Below are 20,197 nucleotides of genomic sequence, written 5' to 3' on the forward strand. Positions count from 1 at the left end.
TACTCCCTGTTCTACGCTTCCTGCGTCAAGATAAAAGCATGCATCACAAGACAAAAGTCAACAATTCGGAGAAAAAAAAAAGAGACTGGCGTCATAAAGTCAAATTCATGTAAGTCGGGTACGTTGAAACCCGGGAACTACTTGTGACTGAAAAAAGTTTGCGTTATCTTTAAAATATATTCCATTTCAATGTGCATATTGTAAGCGTCATTTGCACTTGTTTTGTGTAAATGTATGTTACTTACTATATAAATTATTTTTTTAAAAATAAGTCAATGTTTACATTATCTTCATTCTTAATGTACATCCTATTGTAATGTTTTATTGTGTGTTATAGGTATCACTTTGCCTACAGCAGTTCTCTTAGCATTTCGGTGGCTAAAGGGTTTCAGGGAGTTCCTGTTTCTTTCACCCTTGGGTTTACCTAAATATTCGTACAAGTTAAGTTGCAGTTTCATGGATAATTCAAAATACAATGGCAAACCAGGCAATGAAAAAAAAAGATGGAATTCCACAATTAGGCCAGTAGTGCTGTGCTGCGTAACAAGATGTTGTATAACAATATGACAAAAAGTGGAAAGGACTATTTTTAACTGCGCACACTATCCCAGTATTCCCCTCACATTTGAATTTAAAAGATTCATATTGGGATTAGTAGAGCTGGGAATCTCTGGGCACCTAACGATTCGATTACGATTACGATTCAGAGGCTCCGATTCGATTATAAAACGATTATTGATGCACCCCCCTCCTTTTTTTTTTTTTTTTTTTTTTTTAATGTTTTGTACATTAGTTCCAAAATTGTTCAAAAATACTCTCAGGCTAAACCACACTACTATTTCAGTATCAAGTTAACATATAGCAGTAAACAAATATACAAAAATAACATTAAATAAAAAACTCCAGTCCCCATTCTGTATCAGCAGCTTTAAACTACATTCAATTAATTTAATGTTGTGAATCAACCGTTAAATTTGTTAAAATTGCTCCCGTTATTCCATAATTTCCCTTTTGTCTACTTTCGACATGTGAAAGTTTTAAAACTATTTTAAAGATAGATTCAAGTCAATATTTTACCGATTTAGGAGTATTTTAGATAAAAAGTTAATTAGGTTTGCTTGGAAGGTTCGCTACGACAGCCTTGCAGGGAAGTGTACTGCTTTAAGATGGCGGCCGTTTATAACGCCCGCATCTAGCTTTTTGTAGATGTGCTGCTAACACTACCAAATCTATAATGCATCTAGTCCTATATAAATGATATCCACCGTAACATTATATGGATGTACTTGTAGCAGCTTTTCGGCAGCAGTCAGGTATGTTGTTTTGTTTTTTTATCTCGTTGCATGAGTTGAGCTAGAGCCGTGAGTTGAGGATTGGCATTACCCGAGGGGCCGGGTAATGGGAAGCATGATGTTTAGCTACTCTCGCTCTGTTCCGTCCCGAAGACCGCGCGGCGCGCTGAGTGTTGTGTACTTCCGCTTTACTTCGCATATTTCAATAATCGGAATTTGGATGTTTGTGAATCATTCTCGAATCTTCCACGGCCGAATCGCGAATAATCTAAGAATCGGAAATTTTGCACACCTCTAGGGATTTGTAGTTTTCAAATATTACATTTTCGCCAATGTGGATGTATGTTTGGGGGCAGGGAGTGAGGCTACAATATGCAGATTGAGATCATTTCCTAATCCTGGATGCTATTTTCAGGCCCAAAAGGGTGCCCAGGGAAATTTGGACGCCGGGTCAGATGAGATGTGATCTCAGGCGGCCAAAAAGCTGAATGCACCCAGGAGCCATTTGTTGGCCGCTCCTAAACAAGTCAACACTTAAATCTTTGCTGATGTGTGATCTGAGGGAGGTGTGTGTTGAGTAATTCTACATAAGCGATACATAATACATTTTTTGTCTCGCGTACAACTGAATCATTTCAAATGAGTCTGTCCTCCTACTCAAGATAGAATGTGGGTCACATTGGTCCTAATTACCACACCATTCCTAAAAAGCAAATAACAACAAATAACACACTGTATTCAAAGTGTGAACTGTAAAAAAACATGGTTTAATTTATGGTGAAATGTAGGAATCTGCGGTTGCCAGAATTATACTGTTAAAAAAAAAAAAAAAAAAAAAAAGTGAAAACTGTAAAACAATCAGTCAAATAACAACAATCTACTGTATATGTTATAATATTCTATACATCTCTTCTATATATCTATAATATGACTTGTTTTACATGAGAGATTTATTAATGGAATCAAAACAGGGGAAACAAATCTATAAAATTCCACTTATTGAATTTCTGTGTTTAGTCGCTTTTTTTTCCTCCGCTTATTACAATTTATTTTAAATTGTGTTTTGAAGTTGTTGTTGTTTTTGTAATTATATTTTTTATTAATCATGGCTTTTTTAATGTGTTTTTAAAATTCTTTAAAAAAATAAATAAAAAATAAATCCCAAACTGATCCATATATTAATTCATTCATTTTATTTAAAATTATCATTGTAATATTTTTATTGCCCATTGCAGCAACACTAATACAGTGGTACCTCTACATATGAAGTTAATTCGTTCCAGGACCTTGTTTTTAAGTCGAAATGGTCGTATGTCGAGGATTTTCCCATAAGAATACATTATAATTACATTAATTCGTTCCACAGCCCAAAAACCTACGCTAAATCCTTAATAAATACTGCTGTTACTATTGCAAATAGCAATTACAAAGAGCAAAACAAATAAATTATAAATAAAAATCATAATAATAATAATAATATAGTAATAATGATAATAATAATACCTGTAATAATGTAACGAATCGGGTTCTAATGTGGCGGACTTTTTTGCTGTACCTGAACGCACCGCGGGGCTGACGTGACGGTGAGCAAGAGTTTACTTTCTGTTTTGATGCTGGCGCCCGCTGCTGTTGCACAAGTTGATGGAATAAATGATTAGAAACCTGACGAAGCTGGGGATTTCTTTGGCAATGTTACCACATTAAGAATTGTCACCTTAACCATAGGGGAGCTCCGGCAAAGGGCGGTGGAACGGGCGGTTGGGTAGAAATTCCATGCTCCGGTCCCACTGCCCCAAGCCAAGCTCTCCTATTTAATGCATACATTGCACTACCCTCCCCTCACAATCCCATTACGGTGCTGGGTAATGGCTGCCAGCCGGGAACCTGGCAGCCACAGTAATAGGGTGGCAGGTGGATCCCAAACTTTTTCTCTATGGCGTGGCCTCCCCTCTGCCTGGGCTGCCGGCCACGGGAGTGGGGGCAGGTCGGGGCTCCGATCTCGCGTCCTCCTGCCTCCGCCTTCCCCTCTTCTCTGACTGGGTATCCGCCCTGTGCTCCGTCGCGGGTCGCTGGCTTGGCGCCGGTGTATCGGCTGGATGTTGCCTTCTCCGGCGGTGGACCCTGCCATGCCCTGGGCTTGGTTGGCCGTTGGGGGTCCTATGGCGTGGCGTGGCGTGCCGTTTGGGTGGCTGCGCCTTTGGCTCGTGGGGCGGGGGGGGTGCGCCCTCTCTTGCAATCCCTGAAGGCCGGTTGATGGGCACGCAGGTGGCCCGGGGGACGATGGCTCCTATGCTTGGCTGGCTAGGTGGGGGCCGTGACCCTGGGTTGGCGCCTGCATGGCTGTCGCGCGCTTGGTGGGGCTCGCGTGCAACTGGATGTGATAGGGCGTGCTCGGGTGGGGGGTCCCGGTGCCGGGAATGGCGATGAGGCGGTGTAGGGTCGGTCGCCAATGGGCTTACACTCACAAGAGATTCACACAATTACTGGGTTCTAGATCACAGAGCTGATTTGTGTACTCTCTACCCCTATCACTTAGCTTATAGACTCTCCCACCCCCGTCCCCCTCTTTCCCTGGTCAACAGGCCCTCCACATGGTGTCAACCGGAAATACATCTAGCTGACGATAGCACCAACAAATTAGTAGTTAATGTAGACCAGGGGTGTCCAAACTTTTTGCAAAGGGGGCAAGATTTGGTGTGGAGAAAATGTGGGGGGCCGACCTTGGCTGACGTCCTTTACGTAGAACAAAATATTCAAGCAAATTTTAGCAAGCCATTCTGTGTCACATTTGCTTTATTATTTTTTTTTTAATTAATAATTTCAACAATCTTGCAACTAGCCTTTGTGGCGTTGTCTTTTCGACTCTCGGGCTTTTGCGAAATACTTCTGCTGTGAAATTAAACTAGCTTCAAGTTGCTTCAATTTCTCTATACGTATCTTCCCTGTAATCTTGTCGTAAATGTCAGCGTGTCTTGTTTGGTAATATTGCCGCACATTGAACTCTTTTAAAACAGCGTCTGTCTCTTTGCAAATGAGGCAGACACAGTTGCGTATTTCAGTGAAGAAAAAGTCCAATTTCCACCTTGAAGCGTCAGCCGTCGCAGTCAACTTTCTTTTTTTTGTTGATTGTCGCCATTTTAGAAAATTGGGAGTAAAGGGTCACACGGGGTAATGTTGCTGTTGCTTTTTAGTGGGTAAATGAGGAGCAGCATGTAGTGTGTAAGTTACTTCATATGCTGGTAGCAGTACTGCTGACCAACTTATTAAGTCTGTGTGCAGGCCAGACATTATCGATTTTATGACAGAGGCTGGGGGCCGGATGAAATTTGACCACGGGCCGCATTTGGCCCCCGGGCCGGCCTTTGGACATGTCTGGTGTAGACATTCAATGTATTTCTTGTTGTTGTTTGTGTTTCTTTCTTTCTTCTCTTGTGTTCCTTGTCGTCTGCTCCCCCATAATCCCCTTCCTGTTCGCTGCTTTGTCATAATAAACGAGGTATGTTGAATGATCACAATGGGAGTATGTCATACTCTCAATGTGAAACATTAAAACTGCTCAAACCAACCGCGGACTTAGACTTCCATTCTCCGTGTCAAATAGCTGAACAGGACAGGTTTAAAAAAAAAAAAAAAAAAAAAAAAAAGAATTGTCACCTTAACTTATAAAGACTGGCGAACGGTGGAGGACCGCCGACCGAGATCGACATTTCACGGCCCTATTGTCGACCCAGTTCATGGATACCAACACCATGCTTATAATTTTCTATCATTTACATCTTCATTTCAATGGTAAATTGTCACCTTTTCTTTTTTTCTCCACCTGCACTAACCTTTTTGGATCCAGTGTTGATTTCTTAACAAGAAAATCAGCCGTGCAGTCGCCTTCCATCAAAACAAAGAAACTGCGGCGCTGTTAAAAATTGCCGTATTTCGAGCATGTCGTCAGATGTAGTAACAAATGCCGAGTCAAATTTTACATCGGGTGTAGAAAAGATTATGTGTCGAAGCAATCATATGTTGAGGTACCACTGTACTAAAATTTTATGTCAAATGTGGCTGCGAAATATTGTCCCGTGAGCCGCATTTGGCCCCTGGGCCACAAGTTTGAGACCACTGTCCTATATTAATGAGCGCGTAATAATGTTTAAGAAATACAATTATAATTCATGTATGAAAGGATTAAATGTTATTGCCATGATTTTCAGTCAGAAAAAAATCATTTACAGTGACCGAAGCATGACACTATTTTTGACCTGTGTTTATGATGAAATTCTGGTAACTACAACTGCCAGTATTTTACCGTAAACGTAACCTTTTTATCTTTTTTTAACAGTGTGGTTTTCTTCTTCCTGATTTTAAACAACCCTCTCTCACTCGCTCTCACTCACACTTCCGCTTCATATTATAGAGACCCTCTCCCGCCCACACAACATCAGTCTCTCTCCCCGCCTGCCTTCCAAATGATCCATGGATTAACCACTAGGCCTGTGACCTTTGAACTCTCTCCCGTTATCATGACGACGAGACTGGCGAGGGCCGTTCCTCAAATCCGAAGACGTGTGCCCACTCGACGCATTCACCCACACGCACGTGCCAGCCGTCTCCATAGTGACCATAGATGTGTTGGCTTATACCTCTGGCTTTTTTGTGACCACATAAGGCTAGTGCGTTTGCTTTGGTTGCACACTTTGGTGAGTGTGACGTCCAAACGTGCAGTTGTGTAGTCGCGTCTCTTCCATATTTGGCCTGTGCTAGAGCCAATCCCTAGAGGTGAAATGTTGAAACAAAGCCAGCTGGCAGTGTCCCACTCTGAAACTCTCATAGGGCAGATGCGCTCTTTATCATCATCTGTGTATGGATTTAGTCTTACATTGAAGTGGGCAGAAATGAAACTAATGACCTACTACTTACAATGTATCCCTTCATAATTTGGATTAGATCCTAGACATACTAATGGATCCACGTGCTGAATGGATGCATCGTTGCTTTGTAGCTGCTAAGTGGGACAATGTGTGGGACATTTTACTTGGTGATTTTCCCATAATGCTGGCTTGCATCAGTCGGCTAGAATACAACCCACAGTGGCAGGTTTTCTCAGTGGCTCAGGCTCCCTGCATGTATTTTTATACTGTATGCGCCGCTGACACTTTATGTGCCAGTGGCCCATTTATTCTGCTCTGCCTTAAGGGGAATTCTGATTATTCTTGGTTAATGTTCTTGAGCTATTATTCTGCAAAAGTACATTCTGTTCTGTACTTTCCTTGAATTTCCTCCAAATTTCTTTCAACCTCTGCGTTGTTTAGGGTAGAAATTTAGCAAAATGGATTCTGACTGTTGCTTGCACCGTTAAAGGGAACCACGGATGGAAAGACGTGTAGTACTTAAAAGATAAATGTTAGTACGAGTCATAATAATTTGATATTAAAACTAGGGCTGTCAAAATTATCGCCATAAATGGCGGTAATTAATTTTTTAAATTAATCACGTTCAAATTAGGCCTGTCAACAATAACACGTTAACAACCATAATTAATCTGGAAATAATAACGCATTTAAAAAAATAACGCAATTTACCGCTCACACTAAGTTTGGCCAAAACTGCCTCCCGTAGTCCCACAAGGTGATGTTTACATTCTCCGTGCTGCAATGCAGGACAAAATGCAGCCAGCCACGATGAGTGAGGATGATGACCCAGGACTGCTTCATGACAAATTCCGTTTTAAAAAGCTGCCGAATGGAAAACTGGATAAAACAAAATTTGTGTGCACATACTGCTGTGATGAACTGTCCTTCCATCGAAGCACAACCAGCCTAAAGTACCACCTTCGGGCAAAGCATATCTTCGCTAGTGTTAGCAATGACGCTAACACCGCAAAAACAAGCCGCAGTCATCAAGCTACACTGGCAGAGTGCGGACTCGGACTTGTCAACAAAAGGACAACAAGTAGGTTGACTACTGCTACTGCTATTTGGGTAGCCAGAGACTGTAGACCCATTAACTTAGTTGAAGACAAGGGCCTTGAAAATCTCATCCAGATAGCATCGGGCGACCCAACATACAGAACACCTTCACAGGCAACTATTGCCACAAAAATTCATGAACTTTTTGAAAATGAAAAGGCAACGAAGGTGGAGCAACTAGCCAGAGTTACGTTTGTTGCACTGACAGAAGACCACTGGACAAAAAAAAAGGGTGTGACTGGCTAACTTAAGCAGTTTTTCCAAACACCTTTACACACATTTTAGTGTAATGTTTTTCAGTTAAGTGTGTGAAAATTGACAAATTATTATTATTTTTTTTATATCTCACACAGCTTTCAGGCCATTTAGTGTAAAACTACAAATGCTGCATTTATTTGTGTGAAATGTTTAATTTAACAGACAAATTGTTTACACATTTTTTGAAACACTAGCTATTGTTACTGTATTGTGCTTGTCTGCTCTTTAAGTTGGCAGTTAATTCGGGGCAATATGCCAAACGGTACTTGAGCCACATTGTTAGTCTGAGGCACTTTAATCTGTTAAACTCTTTTTTGTATGATACTGACATTTTATTTTATACGAGCTGAGTTTTTAAATAAAATTTAAAACTCTATTTGGTTAAGTATTAATTCATTCATACATCATACATTTAATCTGAAAACAAATTTTAAGTCAATTATAGTATTTTCCTAGATTTTTTTTTTTCCTGAAGAGCAACTTTATTCATCCCGAGGGAAATGTGATTAATCATGATCAATCAAACAGTTGACATATGATGAACTAGATTAAATTTTTTAATCATTTGACAGCATTAGTTAAAATTTTTGACGCATTTAACACACATGCCCCGCTCAAACAGATTAAAATGACAGCACTTTGTAATGTCCACTTGTTACTTGTGTTTTTTGGTGTTTTGTCACCCTCTGCTGGCGCTTGGGTGCAACTGATTTTATGGGTTTCAGCACCATGAGCATTGTGTAATTATTGACATCAACAATGGCGAGCTACTAGTTTATTTTTTGATTGAAAATTTTAGAAATTTTATTAAAACGAAAACATTAAGAGGGGTTTTAAGCTAACTCAGGATACCTGAAAACGTGCAGGTACAAATTAAAAAGTAGTGTTCCAAAATGAAGTCTTGGGCTTTCATTGACAACGTTAGACATCCAATTCACTTAAACTGGAAGGTCTGGCTATGAATACTCATATTTCAGTTCCATTGACCTCCCGAGTCAAAATGGATTGGACGCCGAGCGCCGTCAATGGCAGCCAGTGAGTTAACTTATGAGCGTGACACTCCTGGTATAAACTCCTGTATCAACCAACAGCCTAAACTCAAGCATACTCTTTGTCTGCATACAGGGTCTATACATTGGTGAGTCTCTGTTATGAACCTCTTAGCGCCTCTGTTTGGTTGACGTCTGTGGAATTTTGGCATGGGTTTGTGTGTTCTGATGGTGTAGCTGATCCCAATACAGAGCACAGGCCTAACATGTGGTATGAAATGAATCCGACCCACTCCCAACATCCTCCACATTTCATTTCCCTGCGCGCATAGTGGCACCTGCTCTGAGTCAGGCACACATGCTCTACTTTGCCTCTTCTCTTGCAGAAGCATATTCATACACATGCATGCAAAATCTCAAGGACGGGGACTTGTGCTCATTGAATTAATTTTTTCCCAATTATCAAATGCTGCCATCATTCTCTCTTCTCCTCTCCCTGCGCTTGGGGGTGGTTGTTAGCTGATTGGATCATACGAATAAATTATTTATAACACTTCTTTCCATTTTATGGGATTGCCTAGCAACCCGGGAAATATATTCTATTGAGTAAGACCTGCGATAAGCACAGAGGAGGCAGTGGAAGAGATTCAGAGGGGGAAAAAATGAATCAGGGCCACAAACATTAGGGCAATTGGGAGCCACTGTTTCCTTTGTTGCTATGAATACACTTGTTCGGCATCCGTCTGCCCTTTTTCATTATTCAGCTTTAGCTAACTTTAGATACTCCTCATTTGCCTGCATGCACCTCTTAACGCAGCCCTTTTTCCATTCTTTCTTTTTGTCCCTTTCCCTCTCCTCCGGGCATTACCTTTCAGTTATTTCTCCACCTTCTGTTGTGCTGTGTAATCACAAACCAATTGTGAAGACACAAAAACGCATATTGTTAATCCAAAGCAGTGTTGCTTCCGTCACCGATGACGATAACCAAAATATAACAGTTTTTTTCATGACGATGACATCACGATCACGAGCTAAAAACGTGTCTTCGAAGACTAAAACATAACGAGATGGATGCCAGTTGTCGTCTGACGAGACGAGAACGAGACGCAAATTCGCCAGAGTTTCCGTCATTAGTTCACAATGTGTGATATTTTCTTATCATATGCTTAGTTAGCACGCATTGTAGCAGTGAAATTCATGTGACTTGTTACATTTTTCCTCTTTATTCCATATTAGATTTTTTTTTTTTTTTTTTTTTGCTAGCGATGCTATTGTCAAGAGTAGCGCTACTAATTTCACCAATGAGATGTCGCAACAATAATCACATGACTGCATTACACCAATCAGACGCAAGTTTGCCGTTCTATGATCACACAATCCTGTTCAATTACGCGTCTTTAAAGCACTGTATCAAATAAAGTATTTGACATAGAGCGTTGCCCTCAACATGAATCAAAATCACGGATTTAAAACTCACAGTTTTTATTTGGCACCGATTGACCACGGAAAACCGGAGATATGATCCTTTTAATTTCATCATAGTAAACTATGAAGGAACTACAGTATAGACCCTACTCACCAACGTCACAGAATGACGTGTCGCTGTATCCGGCCGCCATATTGTCCGTCTCTGTTTAGCCCTATTCTCAATGGTTTCAATTAGTCGTTCAGTTTATAGAGCAATTCATGGAAGCCCCGGTGCTTTAAGACGCTGTAAACTCATTGGATGCATTGCATAATAGGCGTTATGTGGAAAAGCTTCAGCCTATCCATTCGCCAGATCCATATTTGATGCCTAAATCGATATTTTTCGACCCGCTGTCTTCGCCCTCTCTGCCTGACATCTGCTACCCTGATATCTACAACTATCTTGTCCACACAAAATCAGCCTATTCTCACGAAAGTTTGAAAAACTTTAAGAGCAGCGCTCTAAGCAACATTACCCCGTGTGACCCTTTACTTCCAATTTTCTAAAATGGCGACAATCAATAAAAAAAAAAGTTGACAGCGATGTCCAACACCTCAAAGATAGGTGGATATTGGACTATTTCTTCAATAAAACACGCAACAACTGTGTCTGCCTCATTTGCAAAGAGACAGTCGCTGTTTTCTAAAGAGTTCAATGTGACGCGATAATATTACCGAACAAGACACGCTGACATGTACGACAACATTATAGGGAAGATACGCAGCGAGAAAATATAGCAACTTGAAGCTAGTTTCATTTCACAGCAGCAGTATTTCGCAAGAGGCCGAGTGTCAAAAGAGAACGCCACAAAGACGAGATTGTTGAAATTATGAATTTAAAAAAATAATAATAAAGCAAATGTGACACACAGAAGGGCTTGCTAAAATTTGTTTAAATATATTGTTCAATGCCAAGGTAGCCCCCCGCATTTTTACCACACCAAATCTGGCCCCCTATGCAAAAGGTTTGGACACACCTGTTTAACTGATGATCCGTAGACGAGGCCAGCTTCTTTCACTTGGTACCAGCTAAATATTATTCAAAATGTAATGATGGTGGAAGAAATAAGCATCTTGAATTTGAAACTGTATGTTGTCGGCGATTAGCCTCACAATGATCTTAATTGTGGTTGTCAGCCCAAAACCCTCTAAATATATATTAAATGCATCTTACCAGATCTAAAATGACTACTACATAATCCGTGGTAATCGTTTGGAGCCCAGTTTTCTCGTCGAATTGCAGCAGTCCATCTCGCTCTCCTCTCCGGGTCTCTTGGAATACGGTAGAACTTCAAATCTCTCCGTCTATCTTCTCTGTTATTGCAACCAACTGCCACACACACCTTCACCATTGTGATTATTAATGTTAACGAGCAGAAAAACACGCCATAATAGCAGGAATTTACGTAGCGGTAATGCGTCAAAACGACGAGTAGTTGTGACGTGGTTGTGACGTCATGTGAGTAGGGTCTATTGACCACACAAACCAGGAACTATTTTCTCCACTAGAGGGCAGGGCACTCATGCTCTTCGGACGAATAATGCTTTATTACTGTTTTTTTTTTCTCTTTAATTTTTTTTTTTTTTTTTTTTTTTTTTTTGGCTTACTGTACAATAAGCCATTATGTAACCACATTATCATTATGACAACAGTTCATATAGAGAAGTTTGTGCTGAGAGAAACAAATACCATTGTTTTAAAAATAAATAAATATATAAATAATAAGCAGTTACTCAAATGTTATTCACTACTTGAGTATTCTTTAAACTGGATACTTTACTTGTACTTGAGTACATTTTTTTTTTTTGGATGACTACTTTTAATCTTACATGAGTAATAGTATTTTGAAGTACTGCTACTCTTACTTGAGTAAAATTTTTGGCTACTCCACCCACCTCTACTTGTAGTGTTTGCATAGCGTTCGTGTTAGCATTAGCATTTAGCGTGGTGACTCGGTGAGTGTCTTCTTACTCTTGGAATACCTTTTACATACTGTCATTCATGGCGGAAAAAAATCTCACATGACTTGAAGTTCCGCTCTGAGACCCCCAATTTGGCCAAATTTCAAAGTTGTCCGATATGGATGTGTGATACATCGTTGGAAAGCTTAAAATCTCAATTTTCTGGGGAAAGATACATTTTGAACAGGAGGGCATTTAAAAAAAATAATAATACATTTAAACAGCAAAACCCTATCTGGAGGTGAAAGCACGCGAGAGCAGAATTACAGACGCCATGACTTAACATGATATTATCGCGTACTTACCTTGTTTCGATCCAAAAACTCCATGTAGCATGTATCACCGAGTGTCCAGACACAGCTGCGCATGGCCAGAGACAGGCTTTTGGGGGATTTTATGAGTGAAACATGGTAATATAACAAGGGTCGCGATGCAGAAATCGCAGACATCAAGGAGTTGTCAAGATTTTCTTTTTCATATATTAACCCTTTTAAACATTTGTTTTTTAATTTGTTTGGATCAATTATTTATTATCTAAAATATTGGGTAAAATGCGACAGTAATAAAAAAATACAATTAATCGATAGTTATGAGGTAGATATCCGTGACTTATTTACAGACGCCATTTTTTTCATTGTGACGTGATTTGTTAAAAAGTAGGAGTGAATAATTTTTTTAAGTCGTTTTTTTTTTTTAAAGCTAAATATTACACATCAATTAATGATTCTAAGCTAAAAATAACTTACATTTCGAATAATAAATATAATTAATTACCTTCTTTTTATGGCTGGGTTGAAACAAAAGCAGTATCGCGACGTCTGTAAACGGGGGTTTCCAGGGTAAAACGGACAAATTAAAAATAGTTTGCTATGGCAGCATATAGACTTATTGTTCTATCAAACACAACAGTTCTTTTGGCTTAAAATACAATAGTTTATTTAAACTTTTGAAGTCAATAGACGAAAACATTTTGAGAATTGTCAACTAAAACTAAGCAAAATATGTCTGAGTTTTTCGTTGACTAAAACTAGACAGAACACATTTTGAAATAACTAAAATATGACTAAAACTGAAAATTTTTGTCCAAAAGACTAAGACTCAGCCGAAAATTTAAAGAGCTGCCTAAAACAACACTGGTCCAAAGACAGTAATTTGCACTACTCATTTTAAAGTATATGAATGGATTGTTAAATCATGGGTTGCCCTTGACGGTGCTAGACCTCCAATGGTCAAAGCCGATTGCACGTCTAACGGCGTCAAATGCACTGAAAGATGAGTAATCACAGCTTATCTTCCTGGTTTATTTGGTTAGTTTTAGATATCTGGTTCACCGAATGGGTGCTTTGATGGTTTACCCCTTTTATCAACACAAAATCTTGCCTTTCATAAAATCTTTAACTATTTATAGCTTGTGGTAATAATATGTAAACATATGCTTCCCTATTGATGTATGTATTTACGTATATGATACTCATTATCCTTTTGTTGTGTATTGGCTGTGAAAAATCACCTTCTATAGCGGTGTATTGAGTCGTAGTGTAGTCTATTTTGGGGCTTCACCGCCGAGTAATTGGACCCTTTATTTGAATTCTACATGATCCTGTGTGTTTGTTGTTTTCTAGCTCGGTGAAGGAAGTAGAAAATATGCTTGTTGGAGGTTTTTTTGTTTTGTTTTTGTTCACTAGAAGAGTAAATAGAACAGTCAGCTCTGATGTAGGGAAACAGTGTTGTTTTTGGTAGTCCTTTTAATTTTCGTCTTAGTCTTTTGGACTAAGTCTTCATCTAGTTTTTGTTGACGAAAACGTAAGACTAATTTCGTCTAGTTTTAGTTGATGTTTACTAGAAAAAAATTGAAAAATGTTAGTCAAAAAAATAAAGGTTTTCAACTATTTCGAATGAACATTGACAGATGAGCAAATATTGTAGCGTCTATCTACAAGTACAACGGCAACTTGGTGATAATACACACTTACACATTTACACGCAGGAAAACAGGACATTATTTAAAATTAACCCTAACCTAACCTGGACACCACAAAGAAGACGTAAAAAAAAGTTGTTCGAGAGTTTTTTCAGAGGACGCTCGCCGTTAGAATTGGTCTAATACTAACGTGAATGCTATGCTAATGCTACGAGTTACATTTGGTGTGAGATGATCACTCAGCACAGACCTTTAAAGGCTAAAGAAACATTGGATATTCCCTCTGGCCAAGAAAACAAATCTTACTGTGTGTGCAAGCCTGCATGGAGCCTGGAGACGACACACTGGTGAAGGGGGGGTGGGTGGGTGCAAGCACCTCATGAGTGACACAACCAGACACTGCTACGATGTAGGCTAATCACACATAAAATGTCATACATTATGAATATGTGATGGAAATCTGTGAGAGAATTTTATTCATGCTTAAAACACAACCATTATACATCATATTTTGTATGCTTTTGTTATGCTTGCATGAAAACATTGTAGCATTAATCTGTTGAGTGTGCCTCCCGATAACCTTCACAATATGCCCAAATATGGACTGTTATGTTCCTGTTTTCCAATATGCCCTGAATGAATACAAGGGAGGACTGTGGTTTCTTATCATCGTTCTAGCCACAGCCCGTGCTCAAGGTCTAAGCTCAAAGATGTTTTTGTATAGAAAAATACCAAGGTTTGTGAGATGATGAGTTTCGTTTCTTAGTAAGTTTCGTTTCACGGCACCGCCCTTTCAACCGTATAAATGTCCAGCCTCTATTGTACTTCTTTGTACTTTCTGGGTGATCACAGCTCCTGGCTGGGTCACATCAGTTTGTACCCGAGAGCTCTTGTTCATAAAGCCTTCGAAGAAAAGCAATCCATGGTTGGGGTCGTATTCATTTCTTTAATCGAGCTATTGAGGTAACACTTGTCTTGGAGTTCAAAGTTGAATTTCCTTGACAAAATCATCATCTTGCCAGACGAAAACTGGCATTCGTCTTGTTGCTGCAATGATTAATCAATTAACTCGAGTAATTCAATTCGGAAAAAAGTGATTCAAACTAAATGTTGCTGTTTCGGGTATTCGTTTAATTAAAGTGACGTCGTAATGGTTTGTTTTGAAAGTGTTTGCGTTTAATTTTTGTTTTTAATTTGGGTCATTACACTGCCCTCTAGTGGTGACAGTGAATATGACATAACTCATTTCACATGGCTGAATCCAGCAGCCCCCTGTTAAGACCAACATAAGTTTTTGTTTGAGCTTGTGTTTTTTTAATGCATTCGTAATTTAGTTTATTTAGCCGTTTTTTGTGGGAATATGTATTTGAACCATTTGTTAACTCATCTGCTCCCAAAAACGTATAAATACATTCTATTTTTAATCGTTTCAGTGTCCCAAAAATGTATTTATACGTCTTTTACTTTTTAAAAAAAAAATTTTTACAAGAGGCATCTCTAGATTCTGTTGCACCTAAACTGCAATGCACAATGCTCAAAACTCATTTTAAAGCAATAAAACTGGCCACTGGAGGGCAGTAGCACATTTTGTAAGAACTCATCTCGGGCCAAGAAAGGAAGTGAAGAAAAATTGGCAGGAAACGGAAGTTGGAAGGATCTTGTGAAGACGCGTGAGAATTTGAGAAAAATGTGGAGAATGATCGGGAAAAAAAGGCAATCGACAATGGAGGAGTGTTTTGAAAAGAAAATGAAACCATCGTCAAAGAAGGATTAAAAAAAATCTATCTTGATGAGACAGACGGTGACGGCCACAACAGCGTGAGGTTCTACATGCGTTCTGCGGAGCTCACGTTGCGTTACTCCTGAGCCCGAGGTTGAAACCAACGATGAAGATGATGAAAAAAGTGAGACCGATCTCGTTCCAGACTCATCAGATTACTGGGAGCCACCTCATTCAACCGGGAGCAGCCGAGCGCCTTCCCCGTTATTATGTGTGCAAATAGTTCAACAGTTTAATAGTTTAGTTATGTGTAAATAAATTGTTACTTTGCGATCAAAAGCTCTATTCCTCTTGTTGTCTGTTATTTTGTAGAACAAAAACATTATTCAGATGTTTGGGGTATCACAAAAGCGAAAAATAGCTGTGTTTTCAAAGTCAAAGTTATGTTTGAAATGTATGCTTTGACAAAAAGCTCAATTTCTCTGTTTTTTCATCAGAAATTGGGAAATTGCTCAAACTAAGCTATTTTCTAATGCTGATTTCTAAAGAATGGAAAAAGATATGAACTAACTTCTTTTTCAGCTGAAAGAAGAGAGTCTAATCTTCCTTTTTGTGCGTTCCATGTTTATATAGCAATAGAACAGAATTTTCGGTGGGCCTTGCAAAATCTGTCAGTTGCTCTGGTGAAAATGGCTGGGAGTGGATGAGTTAAGAGCATTATAGGGGGGAAAAATGTTAGCATTTTATAGCATTTAAGCTAGCGGACTTTTGCTATGTAAGTTAGCCAATTGTTCTTTTGTTGTACTTAGATCCTCATTTATTTATTTTTTTATACCACTTGAAGCTCAGCTCAGGAATTTAGAATTTTTTATGTTCCTTATTCGATTACTCGATTGTTCGAACTAACCAGTTCTTCGTTTAATCGACTACTAAAATAATCGATAGCTGCAGCCCTTGTTTCGTTTTGTTTTAGTCTTCCAAAACATGTTTTAGCTTGTTATTGTCTCGTCCTCGTTGTGAAAAAAAGGTGATCGTTGATGAAAGCAACACTGCAGGGAAATAGTCATTGTAAAAATCTGAACCAAGGACCTAAAATGGGATTGCTTAACAAGTGGGTCAGATTAACTCCCAAACGACAAGTCTTGCGGAGGTTTTCCAGTATCAACCAGTTATTACATTCTGGAAATGATTCAAGACAATGGACAACCAGTGAACTGAGAGGTGTTTCATGTGTACCCAAGGGAGCAATTACCTTTTTATTGAGCCTGGCAATAATGTCCTCTTATTGGAACACAAAATTAGCTACTGCAACAGCATTTAGTGTGCGTGAGTTAAGATCTATGTGAGTACGTATGGGGCTCAGGTTTTGACTTCAAGTTATACCCTCCCCTCCAAAACCCCTGAATAAATGCAATCTGTCAAACCAAATAGATTATCATAAGTTTAGGTACAGTGTAACTATATTGGAAGCTACATATTAGCTTGCGGGCAAAGATTTTGCATTTACACTTATTTAATAAATCTTTAATCTTAAATCCGCATGTCTGTGTAGCTCACTTGCAATATGGAAGTGATTAGGTTCAATTCTAGGAATTGAAATTAATTCCTGGTATTTTTTGTAAAATGTTGATTTCTTTTAATTGTCTCGGAGAATAAAAATATGCTTACTCAAAAGTTGTTTTCACAAGCATAATTCAAAAGAGAGGGATAGAAAGACAACTAGTCACTCAATTTGGCACAGCTCACTACACTTGTGCTTTAACGAGACACAAACCTGCGCCGCCAAGCTCGAGGCAATCGGCTGAGGTAATACTGGAGACAGATGGCTCGGAGCACTTCAAGCAACACCAACTGATACCAGTTATAGTTTCCCTGACGCCCGAAACAAGCAATTCCAATGTTCGTCCAATCTTTTCAACAACGAGTCCAGTTTTAGTGATATTTTTGGAGGCTAAAATATTTGTTTTGATTAACATACAGTGGGGCAAATAAGTATTTAATCAACCACCAATGGTGCAAGTTCTCCTACTTGAAAAGATTAGAGAGGCCTGTAATTGTCAACATGGGTAAACCTCAACCATGAGAGAAAGAATGTGGGGAAAAAAAAACTGAAAATCACATTGTTTGATTTTTAAAGAATTTATTTCCAAATTAGAGTGGAAAATAAGTATTCGGTCACCCACAAACAAGCAAGATTTCTGGCTGTCAAAGAGGTCTAACTTCTTCTCATGAGGCCTAACGAGGCCCTACTCGTTACCTGGATTAATGGCACCTGTTTTAACTCATTATCGGTATAAAAGACACCTGTCCACAACCTCAATCAGTCACACTCCAAATTCCACTATGGCCAAGACCAAAGAGCTGTCGAAGGACACCAGAGACAAAATTGTAGACCTGCACCAGGCTGGGAAGACTGAATCTGCAATAGGTAAAACGCTTGGTGTGAAGAAATCAACTGTGGGAGAATTATTAGAAAATGGAAGACATACAAGACCACTGATAATCTCCCTCGATCTAGGGCTCCAAGCAAGATCTCACCCCGTGGCGTCAAAATGATAACAAGAACGGTGAGCAAAAATCCCAGAACCAAAGGAGTGGCTTCGTAAGAAGGATTTCAAGGCCCTGGAGTGGCCTAGCCAGTCTCCAGATCTCAACCCCATAGAAAATCTGTGGAGGGAGTTGAAAGTCCGTGTTGCTCAACGACAGCCCCAAAACATCGTTGCACTAGAGGAGGTCTGGATGGAGGAATGTGCCAAAATACCAGCAACAGTGTGTGAAAAGCTTATGAAGAATTACAGAAAGCGTTTGGCCTCCGTTATTCACCAAATACTTATTTTCCACCATGATTTGCAAATAAATTCTTTAAAAATCAAACAATGTGATTTTCTGTTTTGCTTTTTTTCCACATTCTTTCTCTCATGGTTGAGGTTTACCCATGTTGACAGTTACAGGCCTCTGTAATATTTTCAAGTGGGAGAACTTGCACAATTAGTGGTTGACTAAATACTTATGTACTGTATGTACATAATGACATGTGCCCTGTTCATCATTCTCAGGTATCAAACTCAAGGCCTTGGGGCTTGATCTGGCCCTCTAAGTGATTTTGTGCAGCTCGCAAAAGTCAACCATGTGTATCGAGTTAATGTTTGTCGCTGAAATATGATTTAAATATTTCTGTAGTCCCCAATCAAGGACTACAGAAATTATATATATTTATATATACAGTGCCTTGCAAAAGTATTCGGCCCCCTTGAATCTTGCAACCTTTCGCCACATTTCAGGCTTCAAACATAAAGATATGAAATTTAATTTTTTTGTCAAGAATCCACAACAAGTGGGACACAGTCGTGAAGGGGAACAACATTTATTGGATAATTTAAACTTTTTTAACAAATAAAAAACTGAAAAGTGGGGCGTGCAATATTATTCGGCCCCTTTACTTTCAGTGCAGCAAACTCACTCCAGAAGTTCAGTGAGGATCTCTGAATGATCCAATGTTGTCCTAAATGACCGATGATGATAAATAGAATCCACCTGTGTGTAATCAAGTCTCCGTATAAATGCACCTGCTCTGTGATAGTCTCGGGGTTCTGTTTAAAGTGCAGAGAGCATTATGAAAACCAAGGAACACACCAGGCAGGTCCAAGATACTGTTGTGGAGAAGTTTAAAGCCGGATTTGGATACAAAAAGATTTTCCAAGCTTTAAACATCTCAAGGAGCACTGTGCAAGCCATCATATTGAAATGGAAGGAGCATCAGACCACTGCAAATCTACCAAGACCCGGCCGTCTTTCCAAACTTTCTTCTCAAACAAGGAGAAAACTGATCAGAGATGCAGCCAAGAGGCCCATGATCACTCTGGATGAACTGCAGAGATCTACAGCTGAGGTGGGAGAGTCTGTCCATAGGACAACAATCACTGCACAAATCTGGCCAAACACACCAAACATGTGGAAGAAGGTGCTCTGGTCAGATGAAACCAAAATTGAACTTTTTGGCCACAATGCAAAACGATATGTTTGGCGTAAAAGCAACACAGCTCATCACCCTGAGCACACCATCCCCACTGTCAAACATGGTGGTGGCAGCATTATGGTTTGGGCCTGCTTTTCTTCATCAGGGACAGGGAAGATGGTTAAAATTGACGGGAAGATGGATGCAGCCAAATACAGGAACATTCTGGAAGAAAACCTGTTGGTATCTGCACAAGACCTGAGACTGGGACGGAGATTTATCTTCCAACAGGACAATGATCAAAAACATAAAGCCAAATCTACAATGGAATGGTTCAAAAATAAACGTATCCAGGTGTTAGAATGGCCAAGTCAAAGTCCAGACCTGAATCCAATCGAGAATCTGTGGAAAGAGCTGAAGACTGCTGTTCACAAATACTCTCCATCCAACCTCACTGAGCTCGAGCTGTTTTGCAATGAAGAATGGGCAAGAATGTCAGTCTCTCGATGTGCAAAACTGATAGAAACATACCCCAAGCGACTTGTAATTGGAGCAAAAGGTGGCGCTACAAAGTATTAACGCAAGGGGGCCGATTAATATTGCACGCCCCACTTTTCAGTTTTTTATTTGTTAAAAAAGTTTAAATTATCCAATAAATTTAGTTCCACTTCAC

The 20,197-nt window shown here is 39.4% G+C and overlaps 1 protein-coding gene across 1 annotated transcript in view; it reads left to right on the plus strand.

Moving 5' to 3' along the window:
* Positions 1 to 20,197, plus strand: part of ttc7a (tetratricopeptide repeat domain 7A) — a 130,738-nt gene that overhangs the window by 106,722 nt on the left and 3,819 nt on the right. The window lies entirely within an intron of this gene.

The sequence above is a fragment of the Corythoichthys intestinalis genome, chromosome 10 (genome assembly GCF_030265065.1).
Source record: "Corythoichthys intestinalis isolate RoL2023-P3 chromosome 10, ASM3026506v1, whole genome shotgun sequence".
NCBI classification, from domain to species: Eukaryota; Metazoa; Chordata; class Actinopteri; order Syngnathiformes; family Syngnathidae; genus Corythoichthys; species Corythoichthys intestinalis.